The sequence below is a fragment of the Dermochelys coriacea genome, chromosome 2 (genome assembly GCF_009764565.3).
Source record: "Dermochelys coriacea isolate rDerCor1 chromosome 2, rDerCor1.pri.v4, whole genome shotgun sequence".
NCBI classification, from domain to species: Eukaryota; Metazoa; Chordata; order Testudines; family Dermochelyidae; genus Dermochelys; species Dermochelys coriacea.
This window is the reverse complement of record NC_050069.1, coordinates 16,133,392-16,149,282: the sequence shown is the minus strand read 5'-3', so window position 1 is coordinate 16,149,282 and position 15,891 is coordinate 16,133,392. Positions and strand designations below refer to the sequence as shown.

Below are 15,891 nucleotides of genomic sequence, written 5' to 3'. Positions count from 1 at the left end.
ATGGCTTGAACCTGAGATTTTCAGCACCAAAAAGACAGGCCTCGCCTACTCAAGCTAAAAAAGTATCTCCATATTCTAGTGGCAGTACCAAACTGTTATTGCCTCTGTGCACCAATCACTGATGGGAGACATGCCACACTTAGCCAGTATGAAACACACTCCCTAGCCAGGCAGATCTAAATGCCTGCAGTTTGCATGAGAGAATGTGTCTGCAGCAGCCATTATTTGACCCAGAAATGACTGGAATGATTACAACTTTTCTAAAAAAAGAAAAGGAGTACTTGTGGCACCTTAGAGACTAACAAATTTATTTGAGCACAAGCTTTCGTGAGCTACAGCTCACTTCATCAGATGCATTCAGTGGAAAATACAGTGGGGAGATTTATATACACACACAGAGAACATGAAACAATGGGTTTTATCATACACACTGTAAGGAGAGTGATCACTTAAGATGAGCTATTACCAGCAGGAAGGAGGGGGGAAGGAGGAAATTCTTTTGTGGTGATAATCAAGGTGGGCCATTTCCAATAGTTAACAAGAACATCTGAGGAACAGTGGGGGGTGGGGTGGGGGGAGAAATAACATGGGGAAATAGTTTTACTTTATGTAATGACCCATTCATCCCAGTCTCTATTCAAGCCTAAGTTAATTGTATCCAGTTTGCAAATTAATTCCAATTCAGCAGTCTCTCGTTGGAGTCTGTTTTTGAAGTTTTTTTGTTGAAGGATAGCCACTCTCAGGTCCGTAATTGAGTGACCGGAGAGATTGAAGTGTTCTCCGACTGGTTTTTGAATGTTATAATTGAAAATGGGTGTTCTGATCATTGTGCTTCTTCTAATTATCATCTTAATTCTCAGGCTTGTTCCTTGTAAAAATGATATCAATACTGGCTGTGGATATTTCTGTAAAGGTGCCCACAGCCCAAGTACAAAGACACAGAGCTGGCACTTTACCTATCCTGAAAATAGCTCTGTCTCTGGGGTTTTTTTCTTTTCTTTTCAATTTATTTTACTCTCTCCAATTTTTGTGCCTTCTGAATGTAACTTTATCTAGTATCTTATTAAAATGGCAGGACTCTAATAGCACGACAAAGAGATTTCTAAACCATTTACCAATGGCTATGGTTTATTAAAACATACCAATTCCTAGGGTATCTAGCGCTTTGTTCTCTGCCTTCAAAATGTTGCAGCAGCTGCCTTTTTAGCAAACATTCTGCATTGCTTGCAATTAGTCTAAAGTTGGGCAGTTAGACCAGTGAAGGATTCAAGAAGTAGAGGATGATAGATGAGCTGTAGCAACTGACAGGGACATTATTCCATCTCAATGTTTCAAATACATCATACAGCGCTCGAGCGATCATGTTGTGGCTTCGGTCTCTCGCTCTCTCCACACAGCCTAGAAAAAAAAATGTAAAGTATTAACACCTCATTTTGTGGACTTACAAAAGGTGTCAATGAATAGATCAAGCATGCCCAAGGTATTGACATATTCACATTGTCTATGGATTGACAATAAGCCTGGATAGGAAGAAAGTTACTAGTGGCATCATGGCAGACTTTAATGTATTTCCAGTCCACCTCCTACTCACCAGTATAAAGCTGGCAATGTCTGGACTATGTAAAACACACCAGGGCAAAATCGGACACATCACACTCAGCTGAGAACAAATATTAAACTTCTGCAGCTGTCACCTCGGTGTTGCTATCTTGTGGTGGAATGATGTCACATGAGTCTATCAGAACCACTGTCACATCTGTCTCCATTTCTCATAGACTCATAGATTTTAAAGCCAGAAGGGACCATCGTAATCATCTGGTCTGACCTGCTGCACATTGCAGGTCGCAGAACCTCACCCACCCACTTGTGTAATAGACCCCAACCTCTGGCTGAGTTACTGAAGTCCTCAAATCGTGATTTAAAGACTTCAAGTTACATAGAATCTATTTACTGTAGTTTAAACCTGCAAATGACACGTGCCCCATGCTGCAGAGAAAGGTGAAAAACCCCCAGGGTCTCTGCCAATCTGACCCAGGGAAAATTCCTTCCCAACCCCAAATAGGGTGATCAGTTAGACCCCGAGCAAGTGGGCAAGACCCACCAGCCATACACTTGGGAAAGAATTCTCTTGACCTTGGTATCTGTCTTCTGACTCATTTTGGTAATTAATTTTGACTCCTGCCTTTGACACCTTTGACTGACCCAGCCGCATACACCTTGGCAATTGCACTTCATCTTGAAAACTTTAATTGGAATTCCCTGGAACAGGTCCAGCCAACAAGCTTCCATTGCCAGTGGGTTCGAACTCTCCTTACGGTGCCTAGACATGGGAACAGATTAACCACAGTCCCTGAGCTCAAAGAACAAGGAATAAAAAGGAAACAAGAAAAAGCCAAGAATGGAACAGGACTGATGAGAACTGAGGACAAATCCCCCATACATTTCTGAAGCATTTTAGCTGCACCATTCCAACTGGCTTTCATGGGAACCCACGGGCCTCAGGTAATGGTTTGAGAATGTACCCATGACTGTCTAATGCAATGTTATCCATCCTAGTTACAATCCTGCCTTTGTTGTGGTCTGTACCATGAGGTAATTCACAATCGTGCCATTAGCCAATCAACTGGGAAAGAATTCTCTTTAGTAACCCAGAGCCTTCCCCAGCTACTGTCCCATCACCGGCCATTGGAGATATTTGCTACTAGCAATTGCAGATTGGCTACATTCCATTGTAGGCAGTCCCATCATCCCCTCCATAAACTTATCAGATTTAGTCTTGAAGCCAGTTAGGTTTTTTGTCCCCACTGCTCCCCTTGGAAGGCTGATTCAGAACTTCACTCCTCTGATGGTTAGAAACCTTTGGCTAATTTCAAGCCTAAACTTATTGATGGCCAGGATATATCCATTTGTTCCTGTGTCCACATAAATAACTCCTCTCCTTCCCTGGTATTTATCCCTCTGAGTATTTATAGAGACCAATCCTATCTCCCTTTAGCCTTCTTTTTGTTAGGCTAAACAATCCAAGCTCTTTGAGTCTTCTCTCATAAGAAGAAAAGGAGTACTTGTGGCACCTTAGAGACTCACAAATTTATTTGAGTATAAGCTTTTGTGAGCTACAGTTCACTTCATCAGATGCATTCAATGGAAAATACAGTGGGGAGATTTATATATACAGAGAACATGAAACAATGGGTGTCATAGTCATTCTGTAATCAACCAATACACCTAGGTTTTTCTCCTCCTTTATTGCTTCCAACTGATACATCCCCAGCCCAAAATTATTGTTGTTAGTCCCTAAGTGCATGACCTTGCACTTTGCACTATTAAATTTCATCCCATTTCTATTACTCCAGTTTTCAAGGTTGTCCAGATTTTCTTGCATGATCTTCTTCTCCTGTGTGCTGGCAACACCTCACAACTTTGTGTAATCGGCAAATTTTATTAGCACACTCCCACTTTTTCTGCCAAGGTCATTAATAAAAATGTTAATGAAGATTGGTCTGAAGATTGATCTCTGAGGAACTCTACTAGTGACCTACCATCAGCCTGGCAGTTCATCTTTCAGTGTGACCTGTTGTAATCTCCTCTTTAACCAGTTCCTTATCCACCTTTCAATTCTCATATTAATTCCTGTCTTCTCATGTATGGAACTGTATCAAATGCCTTGCTGAAATCCAGGCAGATTAGATATATTGCATTTCCTTTATCTAAAAAATGAGTTATCTTCTCAAAGAAAGAGATCAGGTTGGTCTGGCATGATCTATCTTTGTATACCCATGTTATATTTTATCCCAATTACCATTACCTCTGTGTCCATAACTACTTTGTCTTTCAAAATTTGTTCCAAGACCTTCCTTACAATTGAGATCAAATTAATAGGACCATAGTTTCCAGGACCACTTTTTCCCCTTTCTTACAAATGTGTACTATATTAACAATTGTTGAGTCATAAGGTATGACCCCTGAGTTTATGAATTCATTAAAAATCCTTGATTTTTTGTTTGCAATTTTATGTGCCAGTTCCTTAATATTACTGGATGGAGATTATCCAAGTCCCTCCATTTCTGTACCATCTCTTCCCTTATGTCTTTCAAAACCTACTTAAACATCTTTCTGAAACATGTATCTGGCACCAAGACAACATCCTTAGTCTCATATACTTGTGATGGGTGGGAAGCTCTGTTTGTGAGAGATACAACCACATGATTTGAGAGTGGATATCATTTCTTGTCCCATATCTTCAAGCTTCTGCTGTGTGAGACACATCCAATATGACTGGCTGTGCTGCTGGGCTTACATGCTTTCTCATGAGTATTGCCAGTAGGAGCTTGATGTGTAGACTGGTATGTGCATTTCCAATACAAGTCCCCTATCCTATTCATGCTTTTAATTACTGTGCACAAAATATGCTGTGAAATCCTGGCCCCTTCGAAGTTAATGGCAAACCTCCCATTAATTTAAATGGAGCCAGGATTTCATTCGTGTCCCATTAAGCTGTCATCATAGACTTGATATTACCATGCAGTCTGGGGAAAGGAGAATATTTGGATAGGACTTTGTTCATCATGAGTTCCTTTGAGATGACCCGGAGTGTTTTATCTGTCTTGCTGCTGCCAGAAATGCTCAAAATGCCACCAGTAACTTCTGCAGCAATTTATGTCACTTCTGCAGTGGAATAATTTATTTGGACAGGGGTTTCTCAGTGGGATTGTTTGTATTATGATAGTGCCAAAAGGCCTCCTCCAAGTTTGGGGCTCCATAGCACTAGGTGCTGTATAAGTACATGAGAACCAGTTCCTATAAAAGAGTTTCTGATCTGAACAGAATAGTCAGACAAAGGGTGAGAGCAAGCCTCCTAAGCTCCACTTTGCAGATGGGGGAATCTATATTTAGACATGTAGGGTAACATTTTCACAAGCACCCACGTGATTCAGGAGCAGAAATCCCACTGAAAATCAAAGGGGCCTATGTTCCTAAGTCACATAGGCATTTTTTGTTGTTGAAAATTTTAACAGTAAATAGGCAGCCTGAATTTAAGCACGGCTAAGCACCCATTGCTCCTTCTGAAGGTGTGTCTACACAGCATCTGGGATGGTGCCTCCCCATGCAGGTAGTCAGACATGCATTGGCTCTGCTTGAGCTAGCTTTGAGCTGGGGGGGGGGGACGTGTCCCAGTTGTGGAGAACAGGGAGATGGTTTAGAATAGCAGTGTAAATCCCAGTGAGCCCTTTTTAGGCCTTGGGTCAAAAGCATCTAAATGAATTAGGAACCTAAGTCCCATTTTCAAAAATGACATAGGTACTTGGGTACAGATCCTCAAAGGTATTTTGGTGCTTAACTCCACTGAAATTAATGGGAGTTAGGCATCAAAATACCATGGATGATCTTGGGTCTATGGGACTTAGCCTCCTAAATGCTTGTCACTTTTGAAAATGGGACCTAGGCTGCTAAATCACTCAAGCATCTTTGAAAATTTTACCCCTAGTCTGTGCTGGAGATTAGGCTGGTTACAGCAATTTGTGGTCGGTGAACTAGTGCAGCCCCTGCAGAAGACAGACAAAGGTACTCCCTAGTGGAGTTTATGCCAAAGTCAAGCTACAGTAAACTTCACTGCAGCAAACTGCACTTTATAGCACTAGGGGCTTGCATTGGGGCAGTCACACTGGCTGCTGGCCATTGGTTGCTGAGATCAGACTAATCCCTATTGTAGGCACAGCTTCAGCCAAATACAGTGACACTGAAGAATCAAACCAAGCACCAAAGGGAAAGAAAAACAGGTGAATGCCCAGCAATGGCAAACTTCAAAGTTGTGTGATGAAGTGTGCCAAAATCCACAGAAGGAAATGTGTTTGGTTTACCAAAAAGAAAAAAAAAATCCCTTGTGAAAACCAGTAACAATATTAGCAGAGTCAACAACATCTACAAAGGGGAAAAAAAACCTTGCTGTGATATCTCTATGAAGGACAACATCTTAAGAGAAATTCTGATGCTTGTTAAAGTCAGAGTCCGATCAGCATTCCAATTTACAGAAGCACAGGGACAAAAACGTTACAGTAGAGATACAGCTAAATCTTTGAGTTTTAATGACTATGTTCATCAGAGGAGAGAGTGAGCCAGAAAAAATCCTCTTTACGATCCTATAAATTTAACAGTGCTTGCGAGATGAGAAATGTTGACTTATAAGTTAGGATGCATAAAAGCAAGTATTCATTTTGTATTTGGAAGTTTTTATTATTTTATACTGCATCTATTTCTTAATCTCTGCCTGATGGAATTTATCAAAGGATGTTTTATCGCTGCAAATCAAAAGCTTGAAAAACCCCCCACCAACCAACCAAACACTCGCATTGTCCCACCATTTACAACATGTGTTTAGAACGATGCATTGCTGTGACTTTCCTGGGCTCATTTGAACTGACTTCAGCTTTGAGGTCAATCCCAACGGCTGCTTTCAAGTGTGTCTTGAAATAAATCCCCCTCTTATTTGGTACTTTGAAATTGTTCTCTCAGAATTCAAATCTCTGGTTTCTTCTGTTACGTTGAAGAGATACCAGGCAGGTGTCTGGTGGCCATATGCTACTTTATGTCTATCCAATTCTGTTTTAGCTAGGTTGGGGCAGGTGCATCTTAGAGCAACCTCAGAGCGACTTTACATTGCAGCCAGCCACAATGACCACCAAAGGGCTGTTCTGGCAATGGGGATCACTGAGGTACAGCAGCACTCTGGTGACATCCCCTTTCCCTGACCTTGACATGCTCCCTGCATTGGGGATTAGAAGGTAGTTGACGTGGGCCTGGCTATATACTGCCTGGGGATTCCATAACATTAGTGAAATCCCTAGATAACTGATTACATTGTCTTGTCTGGCTATTTGGCTCCACCAGAGCAGTATATAGCAGCCTTGGGGCAGAGGGAGTGCAACATTCTCTCTTTATTTACTTTGGAAACAGTCCTGGTTTGGGTTTTTTTTCAGCATGTTGAAACAAGACCTGTTCTTGCCATTGTGCATTTTTAAGCAACAGCTTCATGGTGTCTTATTCTGACCAGAGATTTTGACATATCCACCTTGTTAGGCTGAACTACCTAGCACTTGCTGATTGATAAAATCCAACCCAGTATCCTTTCTTCTCTTTTGATCTACCTTTTTTCACAGCCCACTTGTTTACTGCGTCATATAGGTGCTGAATCTTTATGCATACAAGATGAGCAATTTTCAGATGTGGGCAGGCATACATGACATTTTAACAAGCGTTAATCAAAGGCAATGCAATGTGATTTTGTACCCTAATTAAACATAGTTTTACACTAATAGCCATTTTACAGCTTCTTCACTTGCTACAGAGCTGACTCATCAGTGGATTCATTGGTTAAGTTGCTTCTCACTGTTTCTCACTGATTTCTGGCCAAATCGTCTCCGATGAACTGGAAACCCTGAAAGTTTGCAGACAGCAGTTTTCATCTCTCTGCCTTAAAAGGCCCCCAAGCACCAGGAGGAAGGGGAACCCAAGTCAATTAGGGTAGAGAGGCAGCTTTTGTATGCTATGCTTGGCATCATCAGAAACAGGACAGAGGAGAAATCTCATGAGGCAGCCTGTTCTCACTGGCAAAGTTGTGGACCCAGTAATTTGGAGACTTTGTATAAGGTAAGAATTCTAATCTTTGGGGGCTTATCCCATTCAAATGGAAATTTGGAATCTGAGGTTTGCCATCAATATGGAAGAAAGGAACACAGCTAGCAGAAAAGGCTAGCACATGATCACACAGGATCCTTAGCTGTGTTTTTAATCTGTTGTAAAATAGAGCAACCCCAGGGCTGCTCTGACATGCCACAGATAGTACAGATTAGCAGCAGGATCTGGGGAGTGCAATGGAGAGATGTAAGCCATATTTGTGCAGTACCCCTGACCTGCAGTCCATGGCAGCCAGCCTCTCCCTAGAAGCCAATCTGGACTTCGTAAGTGTGCTCTAATTATATCCTATTTGCTTACACATAAAATTATAAATTTTAAACCCCCCACAACTTGATTTCCTTTCCATCCAAAGCTGTCTGCTTTCAAGCGATCCCACTGCTGTACAGGCAGAAATTCAGGTCACAAATCACAAGCATTGACACATGAATCTCATAATCAGCAACTTGCTGCTAAAGAACAGGCTTGTTTTATTCCTTACTAGTTCTTTACATGCTCAGCATTGCACTAGGTTTACTTTTCACTTTAGCACAGTGCTAGAGACAAGTCAAATCAGTATGAAGTAGTTCCAGCCCCCATTGATCTGCTTGCACAGTGTTTCCTCTTCCACACCTTTAATACCATGAAGGGTCTGATCCTGCGTGGGACGTCGGGGCATGCAAAGACTGCACAATGGAGCCCTAAACATTTAGGGCTATATGGTGGCTGGAAGCCACTCCCTCCATGGGGAAGAGCAGAGCGCAATAGACTCCCGGGGGGAACTCTGCTGTATTTAGCTAGGATTCCTGAAGAGGTTGAATCAGGCTGCCCAGCAGTGGGAGCAGCATTACCCTTTCACAGCACCTTATTGGATGGGTTCCATATTCAGCAAGTGTAAGGACTGGGGATTGTGGCTGGCCTTGGGTGAGAGCGCAAGGTGGGGGGAAGACGGCCTCTTTCACAATCTGGTCACCTGCTAGGCACAATCTGGCTCCTCCTCGTGTACAGTTATCAGGATATTTTGGGGTTAGGCAATGGCAGTCCAGCAGGAGACGACCCATACCGGTTGGAGGTAGAGTGAGGGCAGCTGGCTTCAGCAGTGATACTGAGCATGCTCATTCCATGTGAGCATGCTCAGTACAAGCCAAGCAGCAAATTGGGGGGGTGGGGATATGTGACCCTCCCACATGCATCACCTTTGTCCAGTCACCCAAACCACCCCCTCCATGTAGATCCAACATTGCTTTTATTGGAGAGTAAAAATAAAAATAATTCAAAGTGAGATAGCGAGAGAGAGGTTTAACTGAAGTAATGCGGGTGCACAAATTGAGTAATACAGTGGTGAATCAAGCCCACAAATAGATCTTTGTGGTGAGTCAAATGCTGCTTTCAGTTTAATCACCGTAAATCGGGCATATTTCCACTGATTTGAGTGAAGCTATTATTGGATTTACACCAGCATGTCTGCGAGCAGAAACGGACCCTTAACACAGGGCCCGAACAGGGCCCAGAACTGAATCCAATGGGAGTTTTGCCATTGACTTTGATGGCAGCAGGATAGGGCCCACAGTGCAAAAATATAAAATAGCATAAAGACTGTACCAATTATATACCAGCCGGGCTTGATCCCTCACTCGTGTGAATTGACAGAGCTTTACGGAAATCAATGGAGCTATGACAATTTATACCAACTGAGGATCTGTCCTTTTCAATGTTATTTTGATAGAGAAGTGTTTGGGTACACTGTAATAATGGTATTTTAATTTGGGTTTGTTCCTGGACAGCATATGCCTTGCTTAGTAACATATTTTCACTGGACAACGTAGCCCCCAAGACTCTTTCAGGAAGAAACTGACTTAAAAACTGGCAGAAATCAACAACTCGGGAATGCCTAAAATCCTTCCTCTCTGAATGTGCTGCTTGGAGCAATCCTGCACGGCTCCTGAGGCAGAGATACTAACCCTACCAGGCTTTTCCATCTCTGATCTCTAAGCACCTGTGATTCTAATGTCCACAGCCCTGAGTGGCTGCTATTACTCTACCTAACAGACAGCATTCATTTTTCATTCTCAGTGGCTGCAGAACTAAGCAACAAGATAGTTGCCTCCAGGACTGTACCAAAGTTCAGCTTCAGAAAGGCACATCCATCCATCTTCATTTGGTGGCAACAGTGGATATAGGAGCGTTATCACAGATTAGCAAATCTCTCATAGATGGTTAGATTGTGCCAGTCAGGCAAGGCAGAGAGAGGCAATGTGCAGCCATATGTCCCAGGGAATGTTCTAGGTGGAATTATACCTCAGGGAGACATAATTCTTCCCCAGGCTCCAGAATGTACATAGGGAGTGCATGGGCTCCACTGTGTTTTTGGAAAGTGTCAACTGCGCCATCTGCTGCTCTTGGCCAACTCTCCATGGGGATGGGGCCATGTCCCCTCCATACACAGACTCTGGGCCAACATATGCTGGTAGGAATGTACACAGGGAGAAGTCCCTATGTTCCTCTCACTCAGGAACTGCAATTGTCCTTGGTCATTGCACAGAGGGAGAGAATAAAGGGGCCTTGTTGTTCCCACAGATCTGTGCAAGGCGTAGGGTAGTTGGGCCCCTGATATTATTGGAAGCATCCCCATGAAAGGACTGGCTGGCCATCTGTCATCATCAAGAGGAATAAAGGTTGTCAGAGTGAATGCTGCATAATGTGGAGGATGTAGACATAACTGTGACCCAGATGCCTCCAGGGGACGGTAACCGTATGTTTACCTGGATGCAGGATGTCCCAGCCAAAATGGGATATTAAAATCTACTGTAAACCTGCTGGGGGCAGTAATGATGCTCATGCAGATCTGCTGCTCAGCAACAATAACTCATTGACAGGGACCTTGCATAATTGTGCACCTAAAGCAAACGGAATGATGTAACAACGCGGGTGTTCCGAACACAGCTGGCTGGGAAAAGGCTATTGTTTCCTGTGGAAAAAATTGACAAAACCAAAAATGTTTTTGTAAAAAAATTCTACCAAAAAGCTGGGTTTTCACTGAAAAACTGAAACTGCCAAACTTTCAGTGTTCAGCAATTTTTTTGTTTTTCAGGGTTTTGTGAAAATAATTTTTTGTGTGTTTTTTGACAAAACTACATTTTTAATGAAAAAAAAAATGATGACAATATGTTGACCAGCCAGCCTGTGTGAAACCAGTCAGTGCAGTGTGAAAGGAGGGAACAGAGGTCAATGAAATTACACTGATTTACACCTGCTGAGAAATGGGCCCTAGATGGTTAGGCAAGCTGCCCAGACCTCTTGGGACTCCGCATGACTTCCCAGGGCACTTCTGGTATATGTCTTGCTTGTGATCAGGCTAAAACTACAGAACTGGCTCTCATAATATTTCAGCACTTCAGTTTGTGCTCAATAGTCCTGAAGGTGCTCAGTGAAAGGAAAAAAATTAAGGGAAATTTTTATAAGAAATTATTTTTGAACTTTAAAATGGTTTGTATTCCATTCCTTCCTATGCCATGGCTATCATCCTGGTATCTGAATGGTTTGGGCTCACAGTCAGGAGCTGCTGCTTTAATTCAAACCAGTTTTTCCACCCCCAGATGGAACTTCCTACTTTGGAATTGTAGCCCAGTTGGGATCTATTATCTTAGTCTGTAAATCTTCCTACAGTTTGGAAAGGTTAGAAAGTTATTGAAGCTAAAGAGGAGCACAGATCCAAATCTTGGAACTGAACAGCTCTGAACTCCGAGAGAAAGCGAATGAGCATGGTATCACTATTTAGACTCTAGACAGATCTGAACATCATAGCTGTCTTCCTCTCTGTATAATGGGATGATACAAAATCTGGAGCTGACCACCCCTACATTCAGATTCAGGTCTGAATTTTGTGCCTTGGGGTCATCTTTAATCATAGCAGGTGAAACCACAAATGGTGGGCATAAGAAAGTCCCAAACCCTTCTTCTCTGGCACTTGAGTAGTGGCTATGTCCTGTGACACCACCAATGACAGCAGTAAGACTATTGTGCATTGTACTAAGACACCATTAACTTTTGTTATTTTGTGTCATTGCAATATGCACAAGTGCTAAGCAGAGGGTGCAGGTGCAAGTTTCTGGATATGCACCTATTCCTTCCCGGACCCAACATCCCCCATGTCAAAGGCTGTATCCCAAATCCATATGATATGCATATAACCCCTTTGTAAAGTGCTTAGAGATCTATGGATGAAAAGCCCGATATAAGAGCTCTGTATTACATTATATAAAAGGCACAAGTCAAAAATTAGCATAAGCAGGTGGGAGCAGGGCAGGGAAATGGAGGCAGCAGCCACACCCAAGAAAGGAAAGTAGAAGTCCATATGTGGGACAACTCTAGATCAGGCATATGTAACTTGCAATGCTAACTCAGCACTGAAATCAAGCTGAAAAGTATTTAAAAGCCATAAAGACTGATGCATGTGCTCTTTCAGACGGGAAGGCAAATTGTGATTGAGCTCAAAACATTTTTTTTTTAATTCAGGCATTACACATTCAAAAAGACTTCAAGTTCCTTCCAGGTTAACAGTTTGTAATTACAGTGCTGTGGCATTTAATGCCTCTGTCGCATATTTATTTCCTCCCATATTTCTTGCAAGTGTTGCTGATGCACAATGAATGGAGCAAATCATTCTTATGAAAGCAAATTAAATGGAAAACACAGTGATAATAAGGTTGGAGGAAGGTGTTTTGTTTTGTTTTAAACTCAGTTGGCATTTAACAGCTAATTTCTCAAAGATCATAGTTTTATTATAGGTTGCAGCAAGCTAAAGTTAGGACCTGGATTGATTGAGCCTTATTTTTCACTACTTGGTACAACACTTATCCTATTCAGTGCATAAAAAGAGTTTTTGGCCATGAGTCTTATTCTGCTGCATCTTTTCAGTGTGTAATTTCTCTTATTAGCTGCAGGCACTATGAGCAATGATCATGTGGGCAAGACAGAAGAGATTTTAGTGAGAGAATAAGGAGTTGGCACGGAGTAACATTCTTTCTCATCTACACAAAGATAGGTCACAGTGTTACCAGCTAGTATGGGCACAACCTTCCCTATAAAACAGGGTATGGAAAGTGGTAAGGATAGGATCGTCATACACTAATTGAAATAAATCATATTTCAGGCAATCCTGTCTTTCCACGGGTTTGGTTTAATGACTTAGGGCCTGATCCTGAAAGTATGGCACTGCATTATTATTAATCTTAATAATACTGAGCTGACAACACCTACTGGGCTTGATTCTGATGGCATGTACAGCTGTGGTGTTCCTGGCATACACACAGAGAAGTTAGATAAAAACATAATTAAACTTGCTGGAAGGTTGCGATGTAAATCTACTTTATTTGTTAGTATTCAGAATGATAACACACAACAACCCAAAAACAGAGAAAGACAAAGCAGGCTGCTCCCTAAAACAGAGGTGCAACTCAACCCAGTTTACTCTTGACTATCTGCAGACAGACAGCAGCTAGGTCCCAATTGCACTGTTCTCTACGGAGACCGCTTGCCTACAAGCAAGACCTGGAAAAAACCCTGAAATGTAACAGAATTTACAATACACAACAACGTAATTAAATTGAGAATAACTCCTCAAACTTCAGTGAAGTCACCTATGTAAAACCGGTATGAGATCAAACATCACTCCCATTGCCGTCTGTGCAAGTTGAGACTGTTCAGCACTTCCTAGAATTGGGCCTAAGGTGCTTGAGTAGAGGATTGCTATGGCAACAAGAGTTACTGATGCAAAACCTCCCAGCATGAAACTCTCCCTCACCCAGACAGTTGTCAAGAGCACTGGGTGGGGGCAAAGCAAGAGAACTTTTGTGTTTCAGAGCAGCTGCAGAAAGGAAGGGTTAAGTGCCAGACTATGTGGTCCTAGGTGAGCAGCTTGGACTAGTGGCTTTCCCAGATGGAAAGTACATGAGCTGAGGCAGGAACAAGGACCAGTGTGTTTTCTGAGTGACAATCCAAGAAAAATAGAGGCCTAAGAGCTTGTCTATACTAGAAATGCTTTGCTGGCATAGCTCTGACTATGCTGGCAGAGCTCCCTAATGGAGATGCAGTGTAAGCTGACAGAAAGAGGAGTTCTGCTGGCATAGCTACACCACTTCCTCAGATGATATTAGTTAAGCCAACAGAAGCACTCTTCTGTCAGCATGGCTGAGTCTACGTGCTGGATTTTGCTAGTGTAGCTGTGCCAGAAAAACTCTGCAGTGTTGTCTAAGCATAAGAGAGCTGCTTTACAGGGACAGGGTTATCTTAGCTAAGGTTTGTGCAAGAGAGTTTTGCTCATGTGCTGGTTGACACCACCCATGTTGAAGGAAACAGGACTCATGTACAGTCCATACAATAACAAATCACACTAGAAAACACTCTTACTCTACAGCACTGATTTCTGCTTCAAACTAGACACTGACCTGGCAGGCCCAAAATCCAGAACCACTTGGCAAACAGTTTTATCAAGTGGCAATAGCTGTTCCATAGTTAAGATTGACACTTGCTTCCTATTATAAGCCTGATTTGCATTTTTTTTAAACCTCCCATTTCCCCAAAAGGAAACTGATCTTCCTGAAACCTCACATGCTACATAAGGAATTTTCAGGGAAACTGGATAAAAATCAGAAAAGGAATTTGTAACAGTCAGAGGGAATTGAATTTTTGCTACTATTCTGCACTTATTTTTTTTACTTACTGCCTGAGCAGCTTGTCCTAGACAGTCCTCTTTTTCTGTGGTTTTCTAACCTTGCTGTGGCAAAGTTCCTGGTAGTGTTTCAAGGAGGCTAGGTGGGAGGTATGGAGTGTATAGACCATATAATTCTTCATCTTTTCTTCTTGCTTTTCCAAATTTCCACTGCCCATCCCCACACTGGACCTTGCCCTCTAAAATTTGCAACAATATATGCAAAGGTCGAGAGGACAAGTTACTTGGAGAAAATCTTATTCTCCGGGGAATCTGAGAAACATATAATTTGTCCCCCACTAGATCAGTGGTCCCCAAACATTTTTTCCCATGTCCCCCCTTACTTGGTCGACACACCCCTAGGAGCCCTGGTTGGGAGCAGGAGCAGAAGCAGGGCTGCGATTGTGGCTGGGGGCTGCTGTCAGGAGTGGGGCCAGTGCTACAGCGGAGGCCTCAGCTGGGAGCTGGGTCATGGTTGGGGCCGGGAGCAGAGCCATGATTAGGAGCTGGGCCAGGAGCCTGTGGCCGAAGCTGAAGCCTGGGCCAGACCTGTGGCTGGGGCTGGAGTAGAGTGGGGGCGGGGGTGAAATGGAGTTGGGCGCAGATCAGGATTGGGTAGCGCTCCCTCCTCGCCCCTCATGAGGTCTGGCCCAGGGCCCACCACACCCCTCTGAACATTCCTCCATGCCCCCATACAGGGGTGCACCCCACAGTTTGGGGACCACTGCACTAGATAGATGTGAGGTCCAGCTAGCTCAATATCCTGTCTCCAGCAGTCGGCCAGCACCCGATCTCTGTTCACTTCTTTCTCTTCCAGCTAGGAATTAGCCCACTCCAAAAACAGCTCAGAAGCCTGGACAACATTTGGCCTTTTGCCAGTGTCTCATGATAGCAAGGCATAGTTATATCAAAAGCCCGCATCCTCTCTCTCTCACTCACATACATTACCCAGATGTTCGTAAATCCAGATTTCCCTTCCATCTCTTTACCTTTTCCTGTTTATAGAAGCTGTTGGTGTGTACAGTCAAAAATGCAACAGAAGCCAACTTTCCTATCAGAGTAAATGAGTTGAAATGATGATTCACAACAGGGGGAAAAATGTACTTATTAAAATCCAGCTCTCTTTTTCTATAGAAAAAAGTCCCCCTGGAAAACCCTGTGGTGGCTGGCTGGGTGCAGAATGGAGGGTATCTGCTGAGTCACGGAGGGAAAGGTAATTGCTATGTGCTTTGGCAGATGCTGGGCTAACTTCACTTTTTTACTTGCTGAGCAGCAGAGTAAATAGAAGCAGAAAAGCTGCCTAAATTGCCAGTGTGTATACACAGACTTTTTGTTTGTGATGGTGAATTCATTAATCAGGAGGCTCAGTTGCAGCTGCCCCCGTGCTTTCACACTGCAAGGAAAAGATACCAGAAGAGATACCTCTTTCCCTGCTTTAATTCCCTGGGGAAGAGGAAGCAGTCAGAATATTAGCACTTTATGAGCACAAGGAGAGCTGCTTAGTGCAGCTAGTG

The 15,891-nt window shown here is 42.9% G+C and overlaps 1 long non-coding RNA gene across 1 annotated transcript in view; it reads right to left on the bottom strand.

Moving 5' to 3' along the window:
- Nucleotides 1–710: 710 nt before the first annotated feature.
- Nucleotides 711–15,891, bottom strand: part of LOC119850926 — a 54,201-nt gene continuing 39,020 nt past the window's right edge. The window contains exon 3 of the long non-coding RNA XR_005291078.1: nucleotides 711–1,398. This is a non-coding gene — a long non-coding RNA (uncharacterized LOC119850926). The remainder of the gene's footprint in view (nucleotides 1,399–15,891) is intronic.